This window comes from Amblyomma americanum, chromosome 11 (assembly GCF_052857255.1).
Source record: "Amblyomma americanum isolate KBUSLIRL-KWMA chromosome 11, ASM5285725v1, whole genome shotgun sequence".
In the NCBI taxonomy this organism is placed as follows: domain Eukaryota; kingdom Metazoa; phylum Arthropoda; class Arachnida; order Ixodida; family Ixodidae; genus Amblyomma; species Amblyomma americanum.
In genome coordinates this window covers 68532345-68553890 of record NC_135507.1, presented here as the reverse complement: position 1 = coordinate 68553890, position 21546 = coordinate 68532345, and positions in this window count along the sequence as shown.

The following is a 21546-nucleotide window of genomic DNA, read 5'->3' as shown; positions in this document are numbered from 1 at the left end:
TGCCTTCGCAGTACATGCCCTGCCCAAGCGCACTTCTTCCTTTTGATTTCGACTAGGCTATCATTAACACGCGTTTGTTCCCTCACCCACTCTGCCCGCTTCCGGTCTCTTAACATTACACCTATCGTTTTCTTTCAAAAGCTTGTTGCGTTGTCCTTAACTTATGCTGAACCAAACATACTCGGTTAAAAGCTATCCTTTAACTACGTTTCATTTTGAAACGTAGACTGGATGCCTGATACCAATTATGTTTTCACTGTCTAGGAAACATCCTGGTCTCGCCCTGACCAGGAAACAGCCTGATCTTCACTTTTGTTACCGTGAAACGTTATATACAGCGCTTTAAGATATGTTTTTGAATGGAGCTCGAGAACTAATGTCTAATAATAATAGAGAGCCACTTGGGCAATGAAAGCAAACAAGCCTGCTCCGTGCGCAGTGATCCATCTTGGAACTACATCATGGCTGCGCTGCTGCGGGCATCACTTTCGTGAAGATCGCCAATAACCTACGAGGCGAAACCCCAAACACGCTTCCAACGAAAACTTAAAGGGTTTACCAACTACAAAAGAAAAGCGACAAGATCTGCAAGAACGAAATGCAAGTATGTGTACCGCTGCCTCTCCATAAACTCCTTAACAGTTGCCCCCTCTAACGGCAGCGAATAGGCAGCCATGGCGTAAAAGTAGAACATCTGCCTCGCGTGCAAGTCTACCTGGTTTTGAATCCAGGTGCTGCGCAATTCTCCCCCGGAAAAGAAAAGAATATGTGTGTCGATAGAATTGCCTAACCGAGCCTAGGGGGAAGGACTGATCTCGATGAACAGAACTAACAACGCATTCCCTCACTAGAACAGTATTTCTTAACCATGGTGTAGTATGTAGCCATAATCTCCTATATGAATAAGAAATTAACCCTTGGCCCTCAGAACCTGTGCATGTCGAACAAATGACCAAGGCTGGGTTCAGACCTCTGACGCAGTAGAGGGGGATAAGAATCGCTGGCTCCGGACAGGCCGCCATTGGAATTCGAACCTGAAAACGTTCAACGCCAGAACGTTATTCATTGAAGCTAGTCTAGCAGTGCTGTTTGAGGAACTACTAGGCATAAAATGGAATGCCGTGGTGCTTTGTGAAGTTAGAAGAGATGAGGCGTATAGAGTGCTAAAGGGCGTGCACATACTATGCCAGGAGGTATATACAGTTTACTGATCACTAAACAACATTGTCGTGTGCTTCAACAGCTGCAGTAAAAATCGATGCATGCGCTAATCCACTAAAGCAATTTTCCGCGTTACTGCAAAATGCGATGCAAAGCGTCATATGATCGTGAGTAAACCTGCGAGCGTCAGGGTTCTTCCCGGAATGCTTTAACAAATGGCAGCGGATGATGCTACTTTTCGCGCTGCATCGGAATGGCATAAAAGGGGGTGCTGTTCGGGTGCAAGAAACTAAAAAAGCATAAGAGCGACAGAGGCGGCTTTTCCAGAGAGGTTGTTAAAACTTTCCAGTTTGCGCATTCTATGGTTTCCTCAGTCGCATTGCTCAACCTCACGTTTACTTCAGTGAGATTGAGCAGATATTGCGATTGTTCTGCAAACAAAAAAGAAAATGACGGTAGAGTCATGCACAGTGGGACCGAAGGCGCATTCGCCAGACTGAAACAGATAAGGAATTTAACAAGAGACAGGAACATGCGAACCTGGAAAGCGACATAGGAAGCAGCTTCGCTTGCCTTGTAACGCAAACTGGGCTGGCTGCTTCTTCTTCTCGGCGAACATTATGAAATTGAAATGCGCGGTATGGAAAGACAAACTTGAAAGACATAAAAGACAAACAGAGAAACCGATCGCGTCGATGGAAGACGAAAAGACGATGCGAAGATATTACCGCGGGATGAAATTCGCCAGTCGGCCGGGCCAGCAGAACAACACGATACCTTTGCCCGCTTCACGCTTCTATTTCTCAGGATTTAATATTGCCTTTGGAAAAGTTCACGTTACTAGGACCGTTGGTTTCGTGCCCCGCAGGAAGTTGTTTCCATGGTTTTAAATCTTTCGAAAGCGCTGCTACGGGGGACAACAAGAGAAAGAAAACGAAGGACAAGCGCTACTATGAACTGAAGTTTATTGGAAAAAACACATAAGGTTAAATAGCTCACACAAGGCAGCCAGCAGCGCATGCGCCTACCCTCAGAACGACAAAACGAATCAGTGTGTTGAATTAAGATACCGAATTTCACAATCGTGGATGACAACAGATGGTGTCACATGTCGGAGTTTTTGTGAATATGAAATGCCTCAGATAATTCCCTTGTTAGCTGATTGGAAGGCCTATACAGAATTTTTGTACTATTGAACAGAGGTACACATGCATTTTTTTCCAACGGGTTAGAATGGTTAAGTTCGCAGTCTCTGTAATGCAGGGCCAAATTAGAGGAAGGAGCCACCTTTAAAGACGAATTATGTTGGCGTAGCTGTGTGTTTATACATTTACCAGTTTGGCCTATATAACTCTTTCCGCATGTGAAGAGTACTTCATATACCACTCCCTCGGCACAAGGTGCAAACAGCAACTCATGTTTTATATTACACTGCTTTTTACTTTTATTTCACTTTTGTTTGTCTAATCTGGCTCTCCTATCGACCATAACGCAAATTTTTTCAAGATTTTGGGGAGTTGACAACTTTACCCTTACCCCATATCTAGTGCCTACGAGTTTCAATCGGTGAGATAATCGGTGAGTATACGGAATTACTGCACACTTTCTTTTCTCGCTACTGGGAGGCTATGGTGAATCGGGTGTACCGAATGACTTAAGCTTTTTCAGGAGTTTATTGCAGGCTAGTGTAATCACGTCATTAGGGAAACCTGCTGACTTCGGCCTCTGGACCTGTTGCTTGAAACTGTTATCCATAGCGTGAACACACGACTTTGCAATTGCTAGTCGTGTGTTCACGCTGTGGATAACAGTTTCGAGCAATAGGTCCAGAGGCTGAAGTCAGCAGGTTTCCCTAATGACGTGATCACACTAGCCTGCAATAAACTCCTGAAAAAGTTTAAGTCATTCGGTAAACCGGATTCACCAGAGCCTCCCAGTAACGAGAAAAGAAAGTATGCAGTAATTTCGTATACTCACAGATTATCGCACCGATTGAAACTCGTAGGCACTAGATATGGGGTAAGGGTAATGTTTTCAACTCCAGAAAATCTTGGAATAATTGGTGCTATGGTTGATAGTAGAGCCAGATTAAAAAAAAACAAAAGTCAAAAGAAAGTAAAAAACAGTGCAACATAAAACACGAGTTGCTGTTTGCACCTTGAGCCGAGGGAGAGGTATATGAAGTACCCTTCACATGCGGAAAGAGTTATATAGGGCAAACTGGTAAATGTATAAACACACAGCTACGCCAAAATAATTCGTCTTTAAAGGTGGCTCCTTCCTCTAATTTGGCCCTGCATTACACAGACATTGAACTTAACCATTCTAACCCGTTGGAAAAAAATGCATGTGTACCTCTGTTCAATAGTACAAAAATTCTGTATAGGCATTCCAATCAGCTAACAAGGGAATTATCTGAGGCATTTCATATTCACAAAAACACCGACATGTGCGTCAGCACACAATCTGTTGTCATCCACGATTGTGAAATTCGGAATCTTAATTCAACACAGTGATTCGTTTTGTCATTCTGAGGGTAGGCGCATGCGCTGCTGGCTGCCTTGTGTGAGCTATTTAACCTTATGTGTTTTTTTTTCAATAAACTTCAGTTGATAGCAGCGCTTGTCCTTCGTTTTCTTTCTCTTGATGTCCCCCGTAGCAGCGCTTTCGAAAGCTTTAAAATGATGTACCAACTCGCTCAACTGTCCGTGTTGTTTCCATGGAAGTGGAGCGCAAGCATTAGGAGCAATTAAGCTGTAATGTAAGTATGTTTATGCCAGTGTGGTCGGTACTGGAGATAAATGAACACAGATAGAAGAAACCGCGATTCAACGTTAACGCAGGTTATAGGAAATTTCGGAGGGTGCTTCGCATCTCACGGCTAAAGAGAATAAAAATTTCTGGGCTAACAAAAACTTTGACTATGAGATTCTTATATCAAGCTGATATGTCAATATAACTGGTTAGATCAAGGCGGAAAGCTGGGCTTGGTGGTGTGTCATCATTAATTAAAAGACTAGCGCACATATCAAGCACACAGACATAGAAGAAGACAGGACGAGCGCTAAACATTAACTGATGTTTTTACGGCGACAGAAAGGCGAATAGATACACTTCAGTGGTGCATGAGCACACTGAGTTGTAGTAATACATACACAATCTAATCAAAATTTGGCAAACTGTTCCTTAGGTACATTCATTCTTTTTTGTACAAAGCAAGTGATGTCGTGCTAACATAGTTATCACCTTCCCTGTTAATATTATAGGCCTTACCTTGTGCCTCCCCTACCAAGCACACACGTGCAATCGAACGTTGGCACGCACCAGCACTTCTTACAATGTTTGCCCAAATGGCCGCCCCCCGCCAATTAATCTACCAACGTGCGGTGCTCTCGTAACCGTTCATTTAGACAGCGTCCAGACTGCCCCACGTACCATCTACCGCAGGAGAGAGCTTTGCGGTGTACTACGCCAGCAGTGCAAGGTAGAAACTTGTATGCGTGTTTTATGGTGCAGACAGGTTTTTCTTTTCATTGACATCTTTGCACATGCGCACCAGCTTTTCGGAGGCAGGGAACATCACCTCCACACCGCAATTCTCTCCAACGTTTTGCTTTCTTTCTGCCGTGCCAGAGGAAAAATGCTGCAAAAGGCTGCGGCTTACAACTATAATGTACGTGCACCTGTTATCGCACCGGCTGAGAAAAGTTGGAGAGAAGTGCGGTGGGGACGTGATGTTTACTGCCCTCGAAAATCTGGTGCGCATGTGCAAAGCCGTCAATGAAAAGAAAAAACCGGTCTTTACCATAAACCACGAGTGCAAGTTTCTACCTTGCACTGCCGGCGTCGTATACCGCATACCTATGCTCCTGCGGTAGATGCAGTCTGAACGCTGCCTAAACGAACGGCCACGAGAGCACCGCACGCTGTGAGATTTGTTTGCGGGGGGCGGCCATTTGGCCAAGCACTGTAAGCAGTGCGGGTGCGTGACGGCATTTGATGCCACGTGTGGGCTTGGTAGGGGAGGCACAAGGTTAGGCCGTGAGATTTGTGAGGCCTATCACATTAACAGGGAAGGTGATCACTGTGTTAGTACCACATCACTTGCCTTGTCCAAAATAGAAAGAAGGTACCTAAGGAACAGTTTGCCACATTGTGATTAGATTGCGCATGTTTTGCTACAACCCAGTGTGCGCATGTACCACCGAAGTGTATTTATGTACTTTTCTGTCGCAGTAAAAACCTCAGTTGTTTAACGCTCGTCCTGTCTTCTTTTATGTCTATATCCTTGTTATATGCGGTCGTCTTTTTAATAAAAACTGGTTAGAGTCCAGCATGTGAGCTGGCGCTTGCACGAACTTTTTTCTGGAAAGCATAACTAAGGCGGTCGCGCCTAATTATCGGCGTTCCTGCCAACCCCGCTCTAAGCGATGTGTTTTTCGAAAACCGAGGTCATCACCGCCAGCAATTCAAAGGTGGTTAGCCAGAAAGGCCGCTCTTGTTAGTCGCCATGTGAACCAGAGAACAAGCGAAAGATCCGAATTATAATAGTAATGATAAGATTATTCACGAAGCGTGCCCCACTCTCTTGTGTTTTTCATTACCTTGCGATGAGGTCACGGGGAATATCAGACGCCTGACTGAACTACGCGTTATTAACATAAGTTCGTCAAAACTCGCCTAAAGCTCTGTAAATTTTCTCTACATATTCAGCCGGTGAGTTTCTGAAATTAAATTATTGCTCTATTAAAGACGGGCCTCCGTTCTTTGCTGACGGGAGTTGCAGAATCTTACTTTCCCCTCAGAAAATTAAGGTAGGTGTGAAGAGTGGAAGGGAATGTTTTAAAGCATGTTCCAACGTAGTCTCTCTTTAGTTGAGTTAGTGATTTCTCAATATTAGTATCATCGTGAGCAGCAGTATGCAATTTACATTCACTGTGACAGTAAGACTCTTTATATTCATCTACAGTTAGCGCTGAGCTACTCAAATCTTCAAGTTATTCTCTGCGCTCTACTCCTCAGCTTATAGGGACGGGATCCCGAAATGTTCGCGAAAACAGGTTTACCCTTATTCTCTAGACCATTCAACAGCTGAAGAAGCAACAGGCTAGTTTGCGTTTCGACCAAACCGAAAAAAGTACGCTAAAGAAGAAAATAGTATATTAGAAATGTGCTAAAATATGGTGCAGAGCTTTGACGCACTCTTTTAGAGTGACATGTTAGAAACTTGTAGCACGGCCATCTGCGGTGGATCTCCACCACCTTTGATCTTGCACTACCAGCTCTACATGCATCTAAGTGAAACAATCAAGAGGTATTGAGGAGAGACACGATGTTCCGAAGGCCCCTAAAGATTGCAATACGCCGTGGCGCTAGCTCACTGCTTTTCCAAGCAATCTGACTAAAAGACTAAGTACATAGGTAAAGGCTAGATGTAGAAAAAAATTTCGCTGAATGCAATTAGCAGACCAGGAGAGGGTGAGGTAAAAGACGACAGGCATGATCCGCTACAGCATCGGGGTGATGATATTTTTACATGAACGGTCGTCGCACTCCACACCTTTCATAAAAATTCCATATTGCAACAGTACATACGTAAGAAAATATCTCGAAAGGCAGCCCTAGAGAAGCACAGAATGTTTTTCAGTTGTGTCATTAACGAATTAAGGAGTACTGTATGCGAATGCGTACTGTGCGAGCTCTAAGCTTTTTGATAATGTGCTCTATCTAATATGTTCTTCTTTGATTCAGGCAAGTCTAAGTTGACAAGCGGTCAAGACTTTTTTTTGGGCGGTAGTCTCACTTTGTATGTCTTCCTCTTCTCCAGGAGATGTGAAGGATGTCATATTTCCTTTTCAAGAACATTCGGCCGTTGTCGGCGATAGTGTCTCGCGAATACCTCCACTCCCCGTGCAAGGCGGGCTTTCATTATAGAGAGTAATCTTTTAATTTCGGTTTCAGAGTTTTGCATTTACTTTAGTTTCATAAAATAAATCACTACATGATATTTTTTACATAGAACGACACTCTTAGCAGTTTTTTTTAATCACAAAGAGAAACTTCTGCAGAACTTCCTTTCATATCTTTAAGTGAAAGAACGCGTTGAATTTAGCTCGAGCAACATGCACCATATATTTTTTCTTGGTACGATTTACGGATTCAGGTTCCAGCACCTTCACCATGCTCACCTGAGAAAATTAGATAATATCCCAGTTTAGGAAAAAGAAGCGGAAAAGTTTTTTACTTCTGCACTACCACACAACATTTCGGAACGAATACTGAGAAAATCTATTAAATTTCAAATCTCTTTTCATCTTCGTCAGTATAGGACGGCATATTCGCTGTATTTAGTGGACGTTTCCTCGCTTTCAGCAGTGGTGTTCTGGGAAAGTTATAGCTGTGTTTCACAAATGCATGCAGCCTGCGTATTCGCATATCGTATTGTTCCTCTTTACGGTAAGAAACCTCTTCCAAACCTGTTGTGGCGCGTCATTTACGAGAAGTATAATTGTTCTGCTGCAGCAAATTCTAGGGCAGATTGTTTCAAAATAACGGCATTGGCTGCTCCCAAGAGGGGTGGCTTCTGCGTACGGGCCTATGGACTCCGCAGAATTGTTGTAAGTGTGCCAAGACCAGCGCTGCATATTCTCAGCGTGCGAAGAAGTACCCGACTATACAGCGCTCCGCAATGGTATAGGCATCGCGTACGCTTACCGCGCACCTTCTTCGTGATTTTTGAACCAACAGATGTTTCAGATAAATAGGCAGTACTCATAGGACCTTCATGTGGGAGGTTAAACTTTAATTTTGTGTTGTGCGACGCTGCAGTATACCTTGTTAAGACATTAATATCTTATGGCAATAACGCACATTGCAGTGGATGTGTCATTTCATGCCATTCTCAGCTCGATCATCATGTTTTGTAAGTTTTTCGATTACTACAGTAAAAGGCTCTAAAAGGACATAAAAGGAAATTAGAGAGACAAGCTCACATCCTTGCCCTCTCGTAAGCGTTAAATCAGTGAACAACTCCTGTGCTTTTATATAGGCTGAAACTATGATGGTATCGATATAAGGCCTCCTCACTTAAGGGGTTGCAATAATGAAGACAGTAGTCGGAGTATGTAGCATGTTTTCTTAAACTCCATCCCGCAGGTGTTCATTGCTCAAGAAAGATGTGTATACGGTTGAACATAAATGTGGGGTATGCTTCGGTGTTCAAATTCTTTCCGTGGTTTAGGCAACGAACACCTGTAAATTTTTCGCGTTTGTACTCTAATGCATCAACAACGCATTCGGACATGAATTCCATATCTTAACTGCGTAGGATACGAAAGAACCAGAATGGCCGCTTTGCTCTGTGGATCATTCTTTTACTTTGTCAGCAACTGCTACAGATTACTTCTGACCAGTAACGGAGAGAAACTAAAATAGGCTGGTAGACACCCCTGATGGGGGAGAATACGATTAGCTGTGCAGCTCCTAATTGTACTATTCACCCTCATTTTCACCTTCACATTAAGCAAATGGGAAAGAAAAAAGAAAGAATACCTTACGTTGTTTCATTTTGCGAGCTTGCTGGTTCACACTGAGCCCTCTTAGGCCCCAAACAAGCTCCAGCATTTATATCCGTGATGTGTGTATTACGTACCTATATCCGACCATGCTTTGGGCGTCCAAGAAAGCATGAAGGAAGCAAATGTATCCGGCAAATACACCGAGTTAAGTCTTCAAGACTATGGCAGATTAATGTGCACGGCCCTATTAGTAGGCTGCAGCCTTAATGGGGCGAGTTCATTACTTCTGGTATGTGCTAAAAAGAAGTACCATCTTGATGTCCTCTGCTTAAGCGCCGCTTTGCTTATCGCCTGCTGTCAAGGAGCTTAGTTTATTGCTACTCTGGAACACTTCCCAATGCGAGGAAACTACATTTCTTCCGGCCATTTCACAGCGACCGATATACGGCAGGCAAAGCAGCTCGTCTTTATAAGGCGCATTAGTGCTTTCAGTCTGAAACGCGTTTTCATCTAAAATCGCAGGTCATTTGTCTTTATCTCTTTTTTATTGGTTATCTTTGTTTATTTCAGTCTTTCAGGTGCACTAATCTCCATAGCGTTTAGCTAGTTTTTTTTTTCTCATCTACCACGTCAGCTTTGCAAAACGCCGCTTCTCAGCAGCCATCTGAGTTGGACATGGCATAACTGGCACGAGCCATTCAGCGACTTACATCGCGTCATAATAAGCGTGCTAAGAACGGCCGCCAGATGATTGGATTTCTTATCATCAGTACAGTTGGCCAGTCACCTGCTTGCATTTATGTGTGAAAACATTTCTTAGATGAACACCTGGTCATTAAATGCCACCCTTATTTGCCAAAAAGGTCCGTATCCTTATTTAAGTTGTGTAGAGGTGGAATTTTGGTTGAAGATTGATAGCGCTCGATATATGTGCAGTTTTGTTGTTGAAATGATGTTCTGCTTTTTTTTGGCCATGCTATAATTCTTCGTGCGTTAAAAGACGAGCCCGCGATGTAGCAGTTCTTGTCGCCCTGAATAATCCCCATTCTGTGCGTTTTTATTCCCAGCATATTTTGCTGTAACCCACTGCCTTTGAGTAAAACAAAGGACACGACAACAAAGAATTGTGCACCGGATGCTTTTGCACTGGCAGGTGGAAAACAAAAACAATGATGGCTGAAATGGCAAAGAAAGATGTACAGGGTATGGATAACCTCGGTGTGATGTTTCGTTTTGTGCTTATTTTTGTTGCAGGTAAGGACACGCTGAGCTGACGAGAAAAACGAGATAGCCGGTCATTTTTGCCATACCCCGTTTTTTTATCCTTTTCATATAAAGCCCTATGTGCGCTTTCGATATTTTTAATTCTTCACCTTATTGTAGATGGCGCGAAAGGGCAGTTTTCGGTGCGCTTGTCAAATCAATACGCCTCTTTTAATGGTCCTGGTTACCTGGCGCTTTCACCTTCCTCAACTTTTCCCCTTTTATCCTGCGCAGGAGGGCAATCGTAATCGATGCTTGCAACCTGCCGCCGTGGGGCCTTGTTCTGTATTGTGTTTTTTTTTCGTTCTGTGATTTTCTTCCCGGTGTGCGCTGTTTAGCAGTTACCCGCTTTAGCTCGCACGAGCTGTTTTCCACCTTTTTATTCACCAGTGGGCCATAAAAGAGAAAAATACATTCAAAAGATACGACACATAACCTTGGACGGAGACAATGCGGTCTGCGCGTGTACATGAAACGATATCTTCTCTTGGTCTCATGCTGCACTTCTCGGTACCTCAGGCTTCCTCGTGATGTAAGTCCTGAGATAAGTGGCCAGATTCGCAAAACACCCCTCCCTCTCTTCTGTCACTCCCCCAGGTATCAACGAACCACGTCACGACGATTTTGAAATTCTCTGCTCGTTATACTAGCCGGGAGCTGCCACGCTCATCTCTCGAACATTATCGGAGAAGGGTGCCCTAGAACCACCCTATTGCTCCAGCTTATTTGTTCCTGCTCTTCTGGTACGCATTCTTAATTGCTTGCGTGGTCTTGACATGCATACCGAAAGTGCCAATTCTGTTTATTTAGCTTTATTCTTCAGAAGACAATGCCTTCTCTGATGAGAAGAGAGGTGATGGAGAAAATTGTTCGACCTGGTTCCGGAATAAATGTTTTTCGTTGAACAACGTCAGACAAGAAAAAACAATTTGACGCGTAAAAGCAGTATGAAGCTTGCAGCTCTATCCAGGATATTTTTGTTTCGGTAGAGCTGAGCACTGGAAAAAGCAGCCAAACATGCAATAGAGCAAAAAGTAATCCAAATCTCCCTTCGTTTATTCTAGACTGCTGCTAGTACTGCATGAACAGACCATACATTCACGCAAACGAAAAGGCGGTCAAACTTTCCCCGCCTTTTTCCTATTCATGTCACCCATATCAGCTCCTGAAGCAGCTGTTTGTTTTCCTTTAGCTTCTAGCTTGCTCTGCAGGCTTTGTTAGATACCCTTCCACGCCCTCATGCAATCTCTGGGGTTCCGGTAATTTTCCCGGTGATGTGATTTCTGGGGTCTCTGTGGAGCGGTTCGCACATTTCAGCACCCGCCTCCAATCTAGTCGAATCGGGCAATCTTCTCGCTTCGTGGACATTTTTTTCTTCATTTCCGTTCGCTGTGTGTGTGTGTGTGTGTGTGTGTGTGTGTGTGTGTGTGTGTGTGTGTGTGTGTGTGTGTGTGTGTGTGTGTGTGCGTGTGTGTGCGCGCGCTCGCGCTCGCGTGTGTGTGTGTGTGTGCGTGCGTGTGTGTGTGCGTGCGTGTGTGTGTGCGTGCGTGCGTGTGTGCGTGCGTGTGCGCGTGTGCGCGCTCGCGTGTGTGCGTGTGTGCGTGTGCGCGTGTGTGCGTGCGTGCGTGTGTGCGTGCGTGTGTGCGTGTGTGTGCGTGTGCGTGTGTGTGTGTGTGTGTGCGTGTGTGCGTGTGTGCGTGTGTGCGTGTGTGCGCGCGTGTGTGTGTGTGTGTGTGTGCGCGTGTGTGTGTGCGCGCGTGTGTGTGTGCGCGTGTGCGCGCGTGTGTGTGTGTGCGTGTGTGCGTGTGTGCGTGTGTGTGTGTGTGTGTGCGCGGGCGTGCGTGCGTGTGTGTGTGTGTGTGCGTGTGTGTGTGTGTGGGGGGGGTGCTGCGTACGTGCGTGCGTGGCTGAAAAGTTCAGAATGGTATTTTTACCCATGCATGCTCCTGCATTTAACTCCACAGCTCAACAGCTTTATCACAGGCGAATAATTAGCTCAGATATGAAAGGCGAAACCAAAACAATGTTCTGATTAGGAAGGAAAAGGAAGAACAAGGCAGCAGTCTGATATTTTCAATTGAACGCCTTTGTTACACGAAATATGAGTTATTAAGATAGTTTTGCTTGTGGTCCTGAGGAGCAACGAAGAGAGGGAGAAAAGCACGCTGGATTCATTTGAAAGCACACGCGTGTGGCGTGTGGGCTCATCGGCTTTCAAGGTACTTGCTTGGTCCTGTAGTTCTCGTGTTTAAAAAATTGACAGGGGCACCTAATTACATAATGCATTGGTAATCCCCTAGTAATCGAAGCTGTTGATCCTTCTTGCCGGAAGTGTCTGGGGAAGTCTGTGATACCCAGACATCTCCTCCAGTGCAGTGCTCTTCTCGTGAACTTCCCGTGCACTGCCTGCCCCGGTTGGCAGCTTACCCCACCCGGCAAATATTTGACACCGCTTTTTTCTTCCCGATGAGGCTTCTGCCGATACGCATTAAAACGGAATTTGCGTTGAACCGAGGGCAGCATCTGCGTTTTCTGCACATAATAAATAGGTGCTCTCGGATGGGGTCATTTCGAAGGTATTTGTTTTTGGGTCATATTTTTAGGCATCGATCCTTCCGCCCGTCCTGCAACCGGTAACATGAAAGTCGAATCGGGCTTACCAGAGCGGTGACATGAAAAATGAAACTGACTACGCGTTGGACGGCAAAGCGGTCATAACTAACATTGGTCCACTATCTCTAACCAAATCTGCATGGCAGCGCTTACGCCAATGAGAATACCCTAGAACGCGCAAATAATCCGAGCACTTTTTTTTTATTGGTTCACAATTACCGAGTATATTTGTGACGAGAGTGAACTATCCTGCAGGTTTCATATCGTCTCCGGCATTAAAATAATGTGTTTTCCCGTTACTGGTCACTAATAAAAGATTTCGTTTTTGCAGTGTCATATCTAGGCTGAAGTTCCACTGAAACACCCCGCGATGTCCAGGAGTATTTATAAAATGTCTATAAACAAATATATACAATATTCATGCAATCACAGACAGTTATTAGTAAAAGAGTATACATTTTACTGCTAGTGCAAGTATTTTTGTTATCGTTACAAATTGCCATGAACTTTATTTTTTTCCTTTTACCATTGTGTTGCGCCACCTTTTCTCCATGATTTTGTAGCAATAGCTACGTTACGGTAGCATTTCGACCCTACAGCGTGGCGGCGCCACTCTGTGGCTGAGCCGCCACGCTGCCGCGTGGTTTGTTATGTGGTGCGGAAAACCTGCCGGCGGCGTGGCGCCGTGGTTGATCACGTGGTTCGTCATGTGGTTGATCACGTGATACTGTTCCACTCAGCCGCCTGTAGCTATCGCGTCACTTCAGGTTTAACCACAGCTAAACCGCCGCCAATTTTTTCACTTTTAACTACATACTCTTCCAAGTCTATTTGGCAGTTCGCCTCCATGCGCTTTGCCTATATATGCCGCAGTTTATTCGAGTTTATATTTTGGGAAAAAAGTTATAAGTAACGGTGAAAAGAGTGAATAAAATGGAAACTTTTTTTAGTACTCCAGAATATATCGTTCTTGCGAAGATATAAACCACTGGGAATTCATATTCGTGTACCTCCACCCGTTCGCCACAATCATCGCTTAAAGCTGACTATTCAACATACCAGAAATAGGAGACCGAGTGTTTCTCGCGTTGTGGCACTAAACACTGTGCTCTTATTTTCCCACGAGAACATCAAATAATCACTGAAAAAATACATTTTATCTTAACTTCCCATTTCATTTTCCGGGACGTAATATATGGCCCTTCAAGTATAATAGAAACATTGATTTCCTACGCTTAACTGTGAATTTGTGCGTTTTAATTACGCTTTCGCTTTATTTTCGCTCACAGTATCCATGTTTGAAGCAGCAAACAAAAAATTGTAGGAAAAAACAAAACAAAACGAGCTGTTGGTGGCTAACTCGGCAATTTCGCTTCCTCATACTCCCATTCCTTATTCAGACACAAAGAATATACGTATGCTGAACTGCTTTTTGCCTGGTCTTAATGTTGTGAAACAGGGAGCATGCAATCAACGCATTTCTGACAGTCCCGTCGCCACAAGAAGTGCTGAAAGCGAACTGACGGCCGCTGCACTGAAGCCATGCTTCACCGTCAATCCCGAGTGGGGCTGTAATACACTGGCTGGTTAAAAAAAAAATGCGCGTCTGAAAGTGGCTGCACTCCATTATGCATGCACAACGTCAATACCTGCGCACCAAAGGGATCTGCATACTGACATAGATTTCAGCTTTACGCTTCTGAGTTTGTTCGTTGTTGCTTCACAACCTTTTTTCTAGATTGACTGCTGCTTTGTCTGTCCGCTGGCTTTACAGATTTAAGCTCGCCCCAAAAAGTGGCCAGTCAACAGCTTCTCCCACTTGCATTTACACCGGCAGCCACCCCTTATTCCCACTTGTAATTTTAAGATCGTGGATCATTATATGCATTTTTCTTCTTTGCATTTTACTCTTTGAGCCATCTTTATTTCGCACTTCGTATCTTCCATGCGCCTTGATATTTCGTCCTTGAGTGCGACTACTCAAATCCAACAAGAAAGTCAGTGGGAAATCATTTAATTGAGCAAATCCATCTACACTAATGGGATCTGTCTTGCAAAATCAGCAAAATAATTCCTTCTCCCATCAGCAAAATATTCAGCGAACAATAAAATGTTGTAGCTCCTATAAATGATGGTTTGCCGTTTGTGAGCATTTGGCGCCTACTTTAGCCAAAAAAGAACCGTATTGATAATCATGCATGAAATGTCACGCAATAAGGTGAACACTGAATACAAGCTGAATAGCAATGGGACACGCAAGGCAACGTCAATGTTTACGGGCTGCCGCGAAACGTTTTCACATCTGACATATTGCGAAAATCAATTCTTCGTCCGAATCGTAAAATTTTATAATATTTGTGGAAATAGTTATGTAACTTCATGAAACCTTTAGGAAAACTATTTTTTTCCATAAAGATTTAACTAACTTTCGGAGCTTACGAACAAAGGTCACCGTTCATTTCGGTGATGGGTCGCACCTCTGTCCTGACGCTCAGGTCACAACAGGTGCCTGATGTCAGGATAACTGTGAAATTTATAGATACGTTTTATCTAATTACTCTCAAGATGAGCGTCCTCCAGGAGAGCGTTATACAAGAAACGAGTAGTGAAAGATGACATGAGCGACATGAAAATGAAGATATACTACAATCTAGCTGTAACAAAAACAACTCATAAAGAGTTTTGTAAAATGTAAGCATTTATTTAGGCAGGCTATCTTTTTTCCTTTCGGTCGTACTTCAAGAAGTTTCGATGCGCCGAATTCTACATTCGTTTCCAACTTTAAGCGAAAGCGAGCAAAAAATCATTTCTAGGCATTTGAGCTGCTCATTTTCAAGCCTTCTACGTTAAACTGGAAAGGCGCCGTTCATTGATTGCGATGAGTCATTGTCTGAAAAAAAGTGTTTAATGGAGATGATAACTACATAATTGTTTTGACACACTAACGGTTGGGAGCTGCGTAAACTGACAAACTTCATTTTGATGCTATTGCAGGCAATTCCCATTTGCAATCATGGAGAACCTGTTTGAGTATTCCACACTCAGGCCAAATTTCTGCTGGCATTCTTTTATCTAGGTAAATGTGAAAAATTCGAGGGATGACGGCTAAACAGTAAAGCAGGAAATCCTGTTGTTCAAAGTTTACTTTTAAAATTTTTTTTGCATTAGTGAGCCATTTTGGTACCTCGAGCAAGGCCTGGCGTCCATTAAATCGCGCAATTTACTGACCAAATTTTATAATGCCATCTAAATGGAAATATTACACCTCAGCTACCTTGGAGGTTATTTTTTTTTATAACATGTAATTGCAGAAGTAATTTCTGATCCCAAAACTTGAAATGTCAGCTTCCCGTTGCCTGTTCATCCCTCGCCGTGGAGCATGTAATTTTGCCCTGACTTCAAAAACGAGGCTCCTCTTTCTCCACCCACAACGAAGTGACTACGAACTTCCTCGTAATAGCTGTGTATTTGGATGGTAAAGTATAACACATGAGGATTACCGCTCACTTTGGTTCAAACTTCTTCAAAGTGCGAATATATAAATGTAAAACGATATATTACCGCACATCAAGAAGCGGCCTTCAGTTGGCGTGTCTTTTTTTTTTTTGCTTCACTACGATTGTTCCGATAATGCTTAATTTCTCAGAGACTGGGCGTGAGACCGTCTCTGCCTTGAAACCCGATAAAAAAGCCGTCTTCAACAAAAATTTAGCGATACGCACGAAAGGAAGAAAAGGTAGGAACAGGAAGTTCAAGGCAGCGAATTCTTTCGTCGAAAAGCGTCGTCCATTGCGACAAAGATAAGAAAAGCCAACCCACAAAATCTATCGAGAACTCTCTTCTGGGGAGCAAGGATGTCAAAAGAGAAATGTAAAAACAGGCGCCCTATGCCTCTATTTCAGCCCGAGGACGCCGATGGCTCTGTCCAACGATTCCAGCTGAAGCTTCATAAGCACCCAAGCGCCCTTTTGAAGGTCTTCTTTCGGTACTTCTTTTAGCTCATGCTTTCTGGATTTGTTTAGTTTCTGCACATTGTGCTTGATCCTTTTTCCAGGCATGAAAGTAGTGTAGTGTTCCTGAATTGCCGATTAGTGGGACGACATCAGGGGATCGAAGGCCTCGTGTAGAGCTCGTTAAAAATGGGCAACACGTAAAAGTACCTGATTTTCCTCCTGCGTATCACAGCCTATGCCTAGAAAAACATTAAAATGTCAATGAAACATTCTATTCATAAAATTCCCCACAGCGCTTTTATGCATTTACTTATACATAAGAAGGCTAGTTGCATTGACACTGTATTTTTTGTAGGGTCCTTTTGCTCGAAATATCCCAGACTCTAAAACTGACCACATTCGATGTTTTCGAATATTATGGTGTTTTAAGAATTCTTTTACGTAATCGTTGTTCACGTCGCCACTACATTTCTTTTTTTGTTCTCACATGATATTGTAGTTGAAGGTAAAAAAACATAAATAGTTTAAGATATCACTTTTATGAAAATCACTTCAAAATTGAGCCAAATGCGATAAATTGGTGAGATTGAGACCTAAATTAAGGATCAAGGTCCACCAGCAAAAATCTGTGAGGTGGCTCATAAGAAGCACCGATTTTTTAAATTTAATCTAGAATTTAACTTCAGTAAATTGTCCTTGAGGCGATAAAAATTTTGAAATCCGCCATGACCCTTCTCGGTAAATGCTGCCAAACTGCACCTTTACAGGATAACACTTAATCGCCTACGGTGCATATTATGCGTCGCTAATTACGATGTGTTTATACAGAAGTCAAGCGGCAGAGCACATATTCGCTTGTATAAGAGCCATGTAGTCTATTAGTGTCAGAAAAATTGGGGACGGCGTCTGCTATTTCGCTCGTAATATCTTGCAACCCGTCTGATGGGATACTGAGGTTGCAGCTTTATATTAATTCAATCCCACATGTCAAATGCACCCGTCTCGCACAAACTCTCAGTGCACTTTGCTTTTGCATCGGCGGATAAGGCAAATAATTTCTAGCAGCCCTGGACTTGCACTGCTTCGAAACCTGAGCTGCAACAGCGTCCATTGCGTTGTAGTTCATACTCAGCAAGATAGGACGTGTTGTGCAGTGAAGACATTATTTGGCAGTACCTGCCTATGGGCTCGTTGCAAACTGCAAATGTTTTTTGTTGCCTGCAACGAACATTTAGTCGCGTCAAACTTAGTAGACTTCATTACACACTCTGCTGCCGCTCCCCCTTCTAGGTAATGGAATGAAGAGCGAAGATTAGATTGTTCTTAGAAGGCTACTTGTTTATATAGCTTAATTTTTGTGGAAAACAAAAGAGAAAGAACTGAAAAGCGTGATCACATGCAGTGCTCACTCGCTGCCCAGATTGTAAACGTGGATCCATAACTTCCAGACACTAGCCGTATTCCTTGTAGAAAATTTATAAAGTTGAATAGTCGCTCACGTATGACCGAGAATTTTTAAGGATGACTTAGCACTTCCTGTTGTAATTTCACTAATGTCTCGGCTTACTGTCTGAAAAAAAATCATTCGAGCCATGAGCTCAACATTCACTTCCCTTGGGCATTTCAAGAAGGGCTACCAACTGCCCACCTGACCATTAATCATAACTAGCCATGTGTTTGGTTCGAAAAAACAACTAATAATTTCTTTAACCGGTGGGGAGAACTAGTTGATAACAGAAATGAAATTTCCAAAGCTTTGCGGAGATATTTAGGAAAACTCCAACTCTTTGATGAATCGTCTCAAAAAACTAGCTACGAACTTGTTTCTTGAAGAAAGTCCAATGCTCTTCCCGGCATTGTAAAATTCTGGCTAATAGTCGGCAATAGTTTGTAAACTTTAAAATACTATAGCACTTCTAAAAACACTGTCATTGCTGTCAGGAAGATGGGAGCTTTTTGGAGAGCCGAGCAAGTGTCTGCGTAGCAGCGCCTACATTTGTTCTCTTTATATCGGAAGATAAGAAGAAATCGAAAGCTTGCGATAACTACAATTACCGGACTCAGATTCAAATACAGGCCAAGAAATGAAGAGCAGCGGAAGTAAAGACACGAATTTATAGAGCCGTCAGGACAGGCACTTCCTTTTAAGAAAGCTTTAATGGCCGGACAACTGCATTTCATGTATCGCATCCGTACATTTGTGCACAGAAATTTAAGCAGAGAAAAAATGTTAATTTCACATGTATAACGTCACTGATGAGTCCAAAATGCAATCTACACCTCTCTTCATTATAAGAAACGCACCTGAACGCTTACGCGCACTTTTGTCAGGACACATAGAAGCACTTCAGTGTGATACGGACGAACTTTCAACGTAGAAGGTCAAGAGCCCACTGTTGGATGGCTTAATGAAAGCCAGCGCGCGGCCCTACCTTCCTCCAAGACACGTAGAAAAGACGGCAGGACGGTGGTATGAATTGACCGGCAGATGTCGTGCCTTGATTTCCTTCAATAGTCGTGCGGTGATATAAATTATGTTTGGTTGTCACATAATGCGATTCGGTAAAAAAAGGCACTTTATTAGTTTCCCGATAGCTTCTCATTGAAAGTCATCGCCCCTTCGCCCTTCTGTCAAATACTGTGCGTTATCTTAGAGCTGTCGTGTTCTTTCATACAATTATTAAACCGTCATTTGGCGACTCGTTAATTTTCTTTATCACAAAAGCGCATCACAAAAACATTCAACTTATATCGATGACGAAGGGAAAAAAAACAATCCTTCGATGAAAATTCTTCAAAACAGCATGCTAATCTAATTGTCCGTATCGCTTGGCCAAGCGGAGAACCATCAGGACCCAGAGAGGGCCGTTTTGCTCCTTGCAAGCTGTAAACCTCGCAAATATTTTTAACGTTGCATATCAACACTGCGATAAAAAAGACTGTTCAGAAGTGGCTATAATCAAGGTGCGACATTTCTCTTCCTTTTTCGCCGCTTAACCCCGGTCATAGCACCTTAACATACAGGCACAACATATCTCCTTTCAGTGTCACTTACTGCTAAAATGTAATGTATGTTTTGTATCGCCAGTGTTTGTATTTTCATCAGGTGTGAGAACTCCGCGCGTCACGATTTAAAGCAACGAAAAGAAAATGAAAGCTCGAAATTGTTCTCAATATAGGTATTACAACACGAGAAGTAATTACGATCTTCTTGACATTTCATGGCCTGTCTAAAATCCTAAAATTGGTAATTTCAGCTTCAAAGCAAAATGATTCCTGTGTGAAGCAGATATGCAGTTAGAGATCTCAAGACAGCGAATAAGTCAGCCCAAGTTTCTTATGGATCATCCTCCCTTAGAAAGCCATGCTTCCAGGCGAATCTCATGTTCTGGAAATTTTCCATATACCCAGTAATAGTTCCTTGACATTGATGCACCTTTACAGCTGTTATTGGCGCTTCCTAAGCCTAAGAGGGATTAAAATGTTTACTTGCGTCGAAGCATGCAGGGTTTCGAAAGCTTTAGCTCTGCGAAAATAGGTCAGCTGATAACGTTCAAAAGTGTCCGGTCGACATTTCTTTGTTTTGGAAGCATCCATGCTGAGCATAGCTCGTCAAGATCGAAACATAGCGTCTACCGCTACTTTACTGAAAGTAACGTATTCCGGACGAGTGGCCCCAGTAAGATTATCGGCGCATAAAATAGAACAGGCACGTCCGGCTTCCTGTTAACGCGCCCTTTCACGTGGGATACCGTGAATACCGTTGTACTGGCCATGAATACCGGCCACCCACGCCAAAATTGGAAGCGGTCGATGCAGCCCATTCAGATCGCAACTCTCCGTTCGCACAGCCGACATTTCCGAGACGGGCAGTGCGCTCAAGGTCTCCTCAGAGGCGCTCGATAAGTCCTGTAGTCCTGTGTTCACAAGATGCTGCGGGGAGCTGCCTGTCTGCTCCTCGCTTGCTGGAAGTTTCGCTGCTGAAGTGCCCATTAGCCGGCGCAGAACTCTGTACTTAGGAATTCCGTATATCGGCCTTTTTTCTTTCCACGCAGCATTTTCACATCCTTAGTCCCCTTTAGAATTATGCTTGGAATTGCTGAAAATGCACATTACATGTCTTCGGCCTTCCTGAAATGGGAGCGACGCAGGCGACTTGATAGTTGTACATGCCTCAATCTGACGATGTGTAATACTGATGATGAAAACATTTATTGAAGAATGGTTAAGGGAATCAAGAGGAAAAACTCAGGTCCCCAGGCCGCCAAAAGTGTTCTTGCGACGAAGGCTCGTTGGTCCTCGAGGCCTCACCTGGAAAGGGCCGCCTACTACCCTTTCCACCTTGGCTTAATTTTACAGCCAATCTGGGAATGTTGGAAGGCGAGCCTTGTTAGGCACTGGAGCAGACCATTTTCCTGTTGGACTTATGTCAGCCGCAGAAGTAGCTGGATTCGTGGTGCGCCCAGCCCGAAATTCCAAGGTCGTAATTTGACATCACTCCGGCTGCATGCGATTGTCTTTTCTTTTAAACTCCAATCAATTACCTTTCGGCCTAAAAGTAATAACCAGTCTCATATAACAGTGCTCAACGCAACACATAAGAAAAATAAAAGAAACATTTCGCTATGCTTTACTTCATTAAGGAGAAATTGCTTTTTTTCATATCTATGTCATAATGAGCCCATATATTCCACACACTTGTTTGCTGACATACTTCTGCGTGATAACTATAGCCATGGTACATCTGTAAACTACGTGTATATAGCTTTAAGCACTTGTTGTAACCTTTAGTGGAATATTCATGTGTAATTATACAATGGCAAAATTAAATTGGATGCCCACATGATGGTGACTGTAAGATACATGAAAAGATCTTTCCGATCCAGCCTGAACAACTGGAAATTCGGTGTAGAACAGCAGACAGATCTAGAATAATAAACGTATCGGGCCACAACAATCGGCTATTAGCTAATATTCTCAATGGTTGTGGTACTCAGCTGCTGACCCGAAAAACGCGGGAAAGACACTGCGGTCAACTT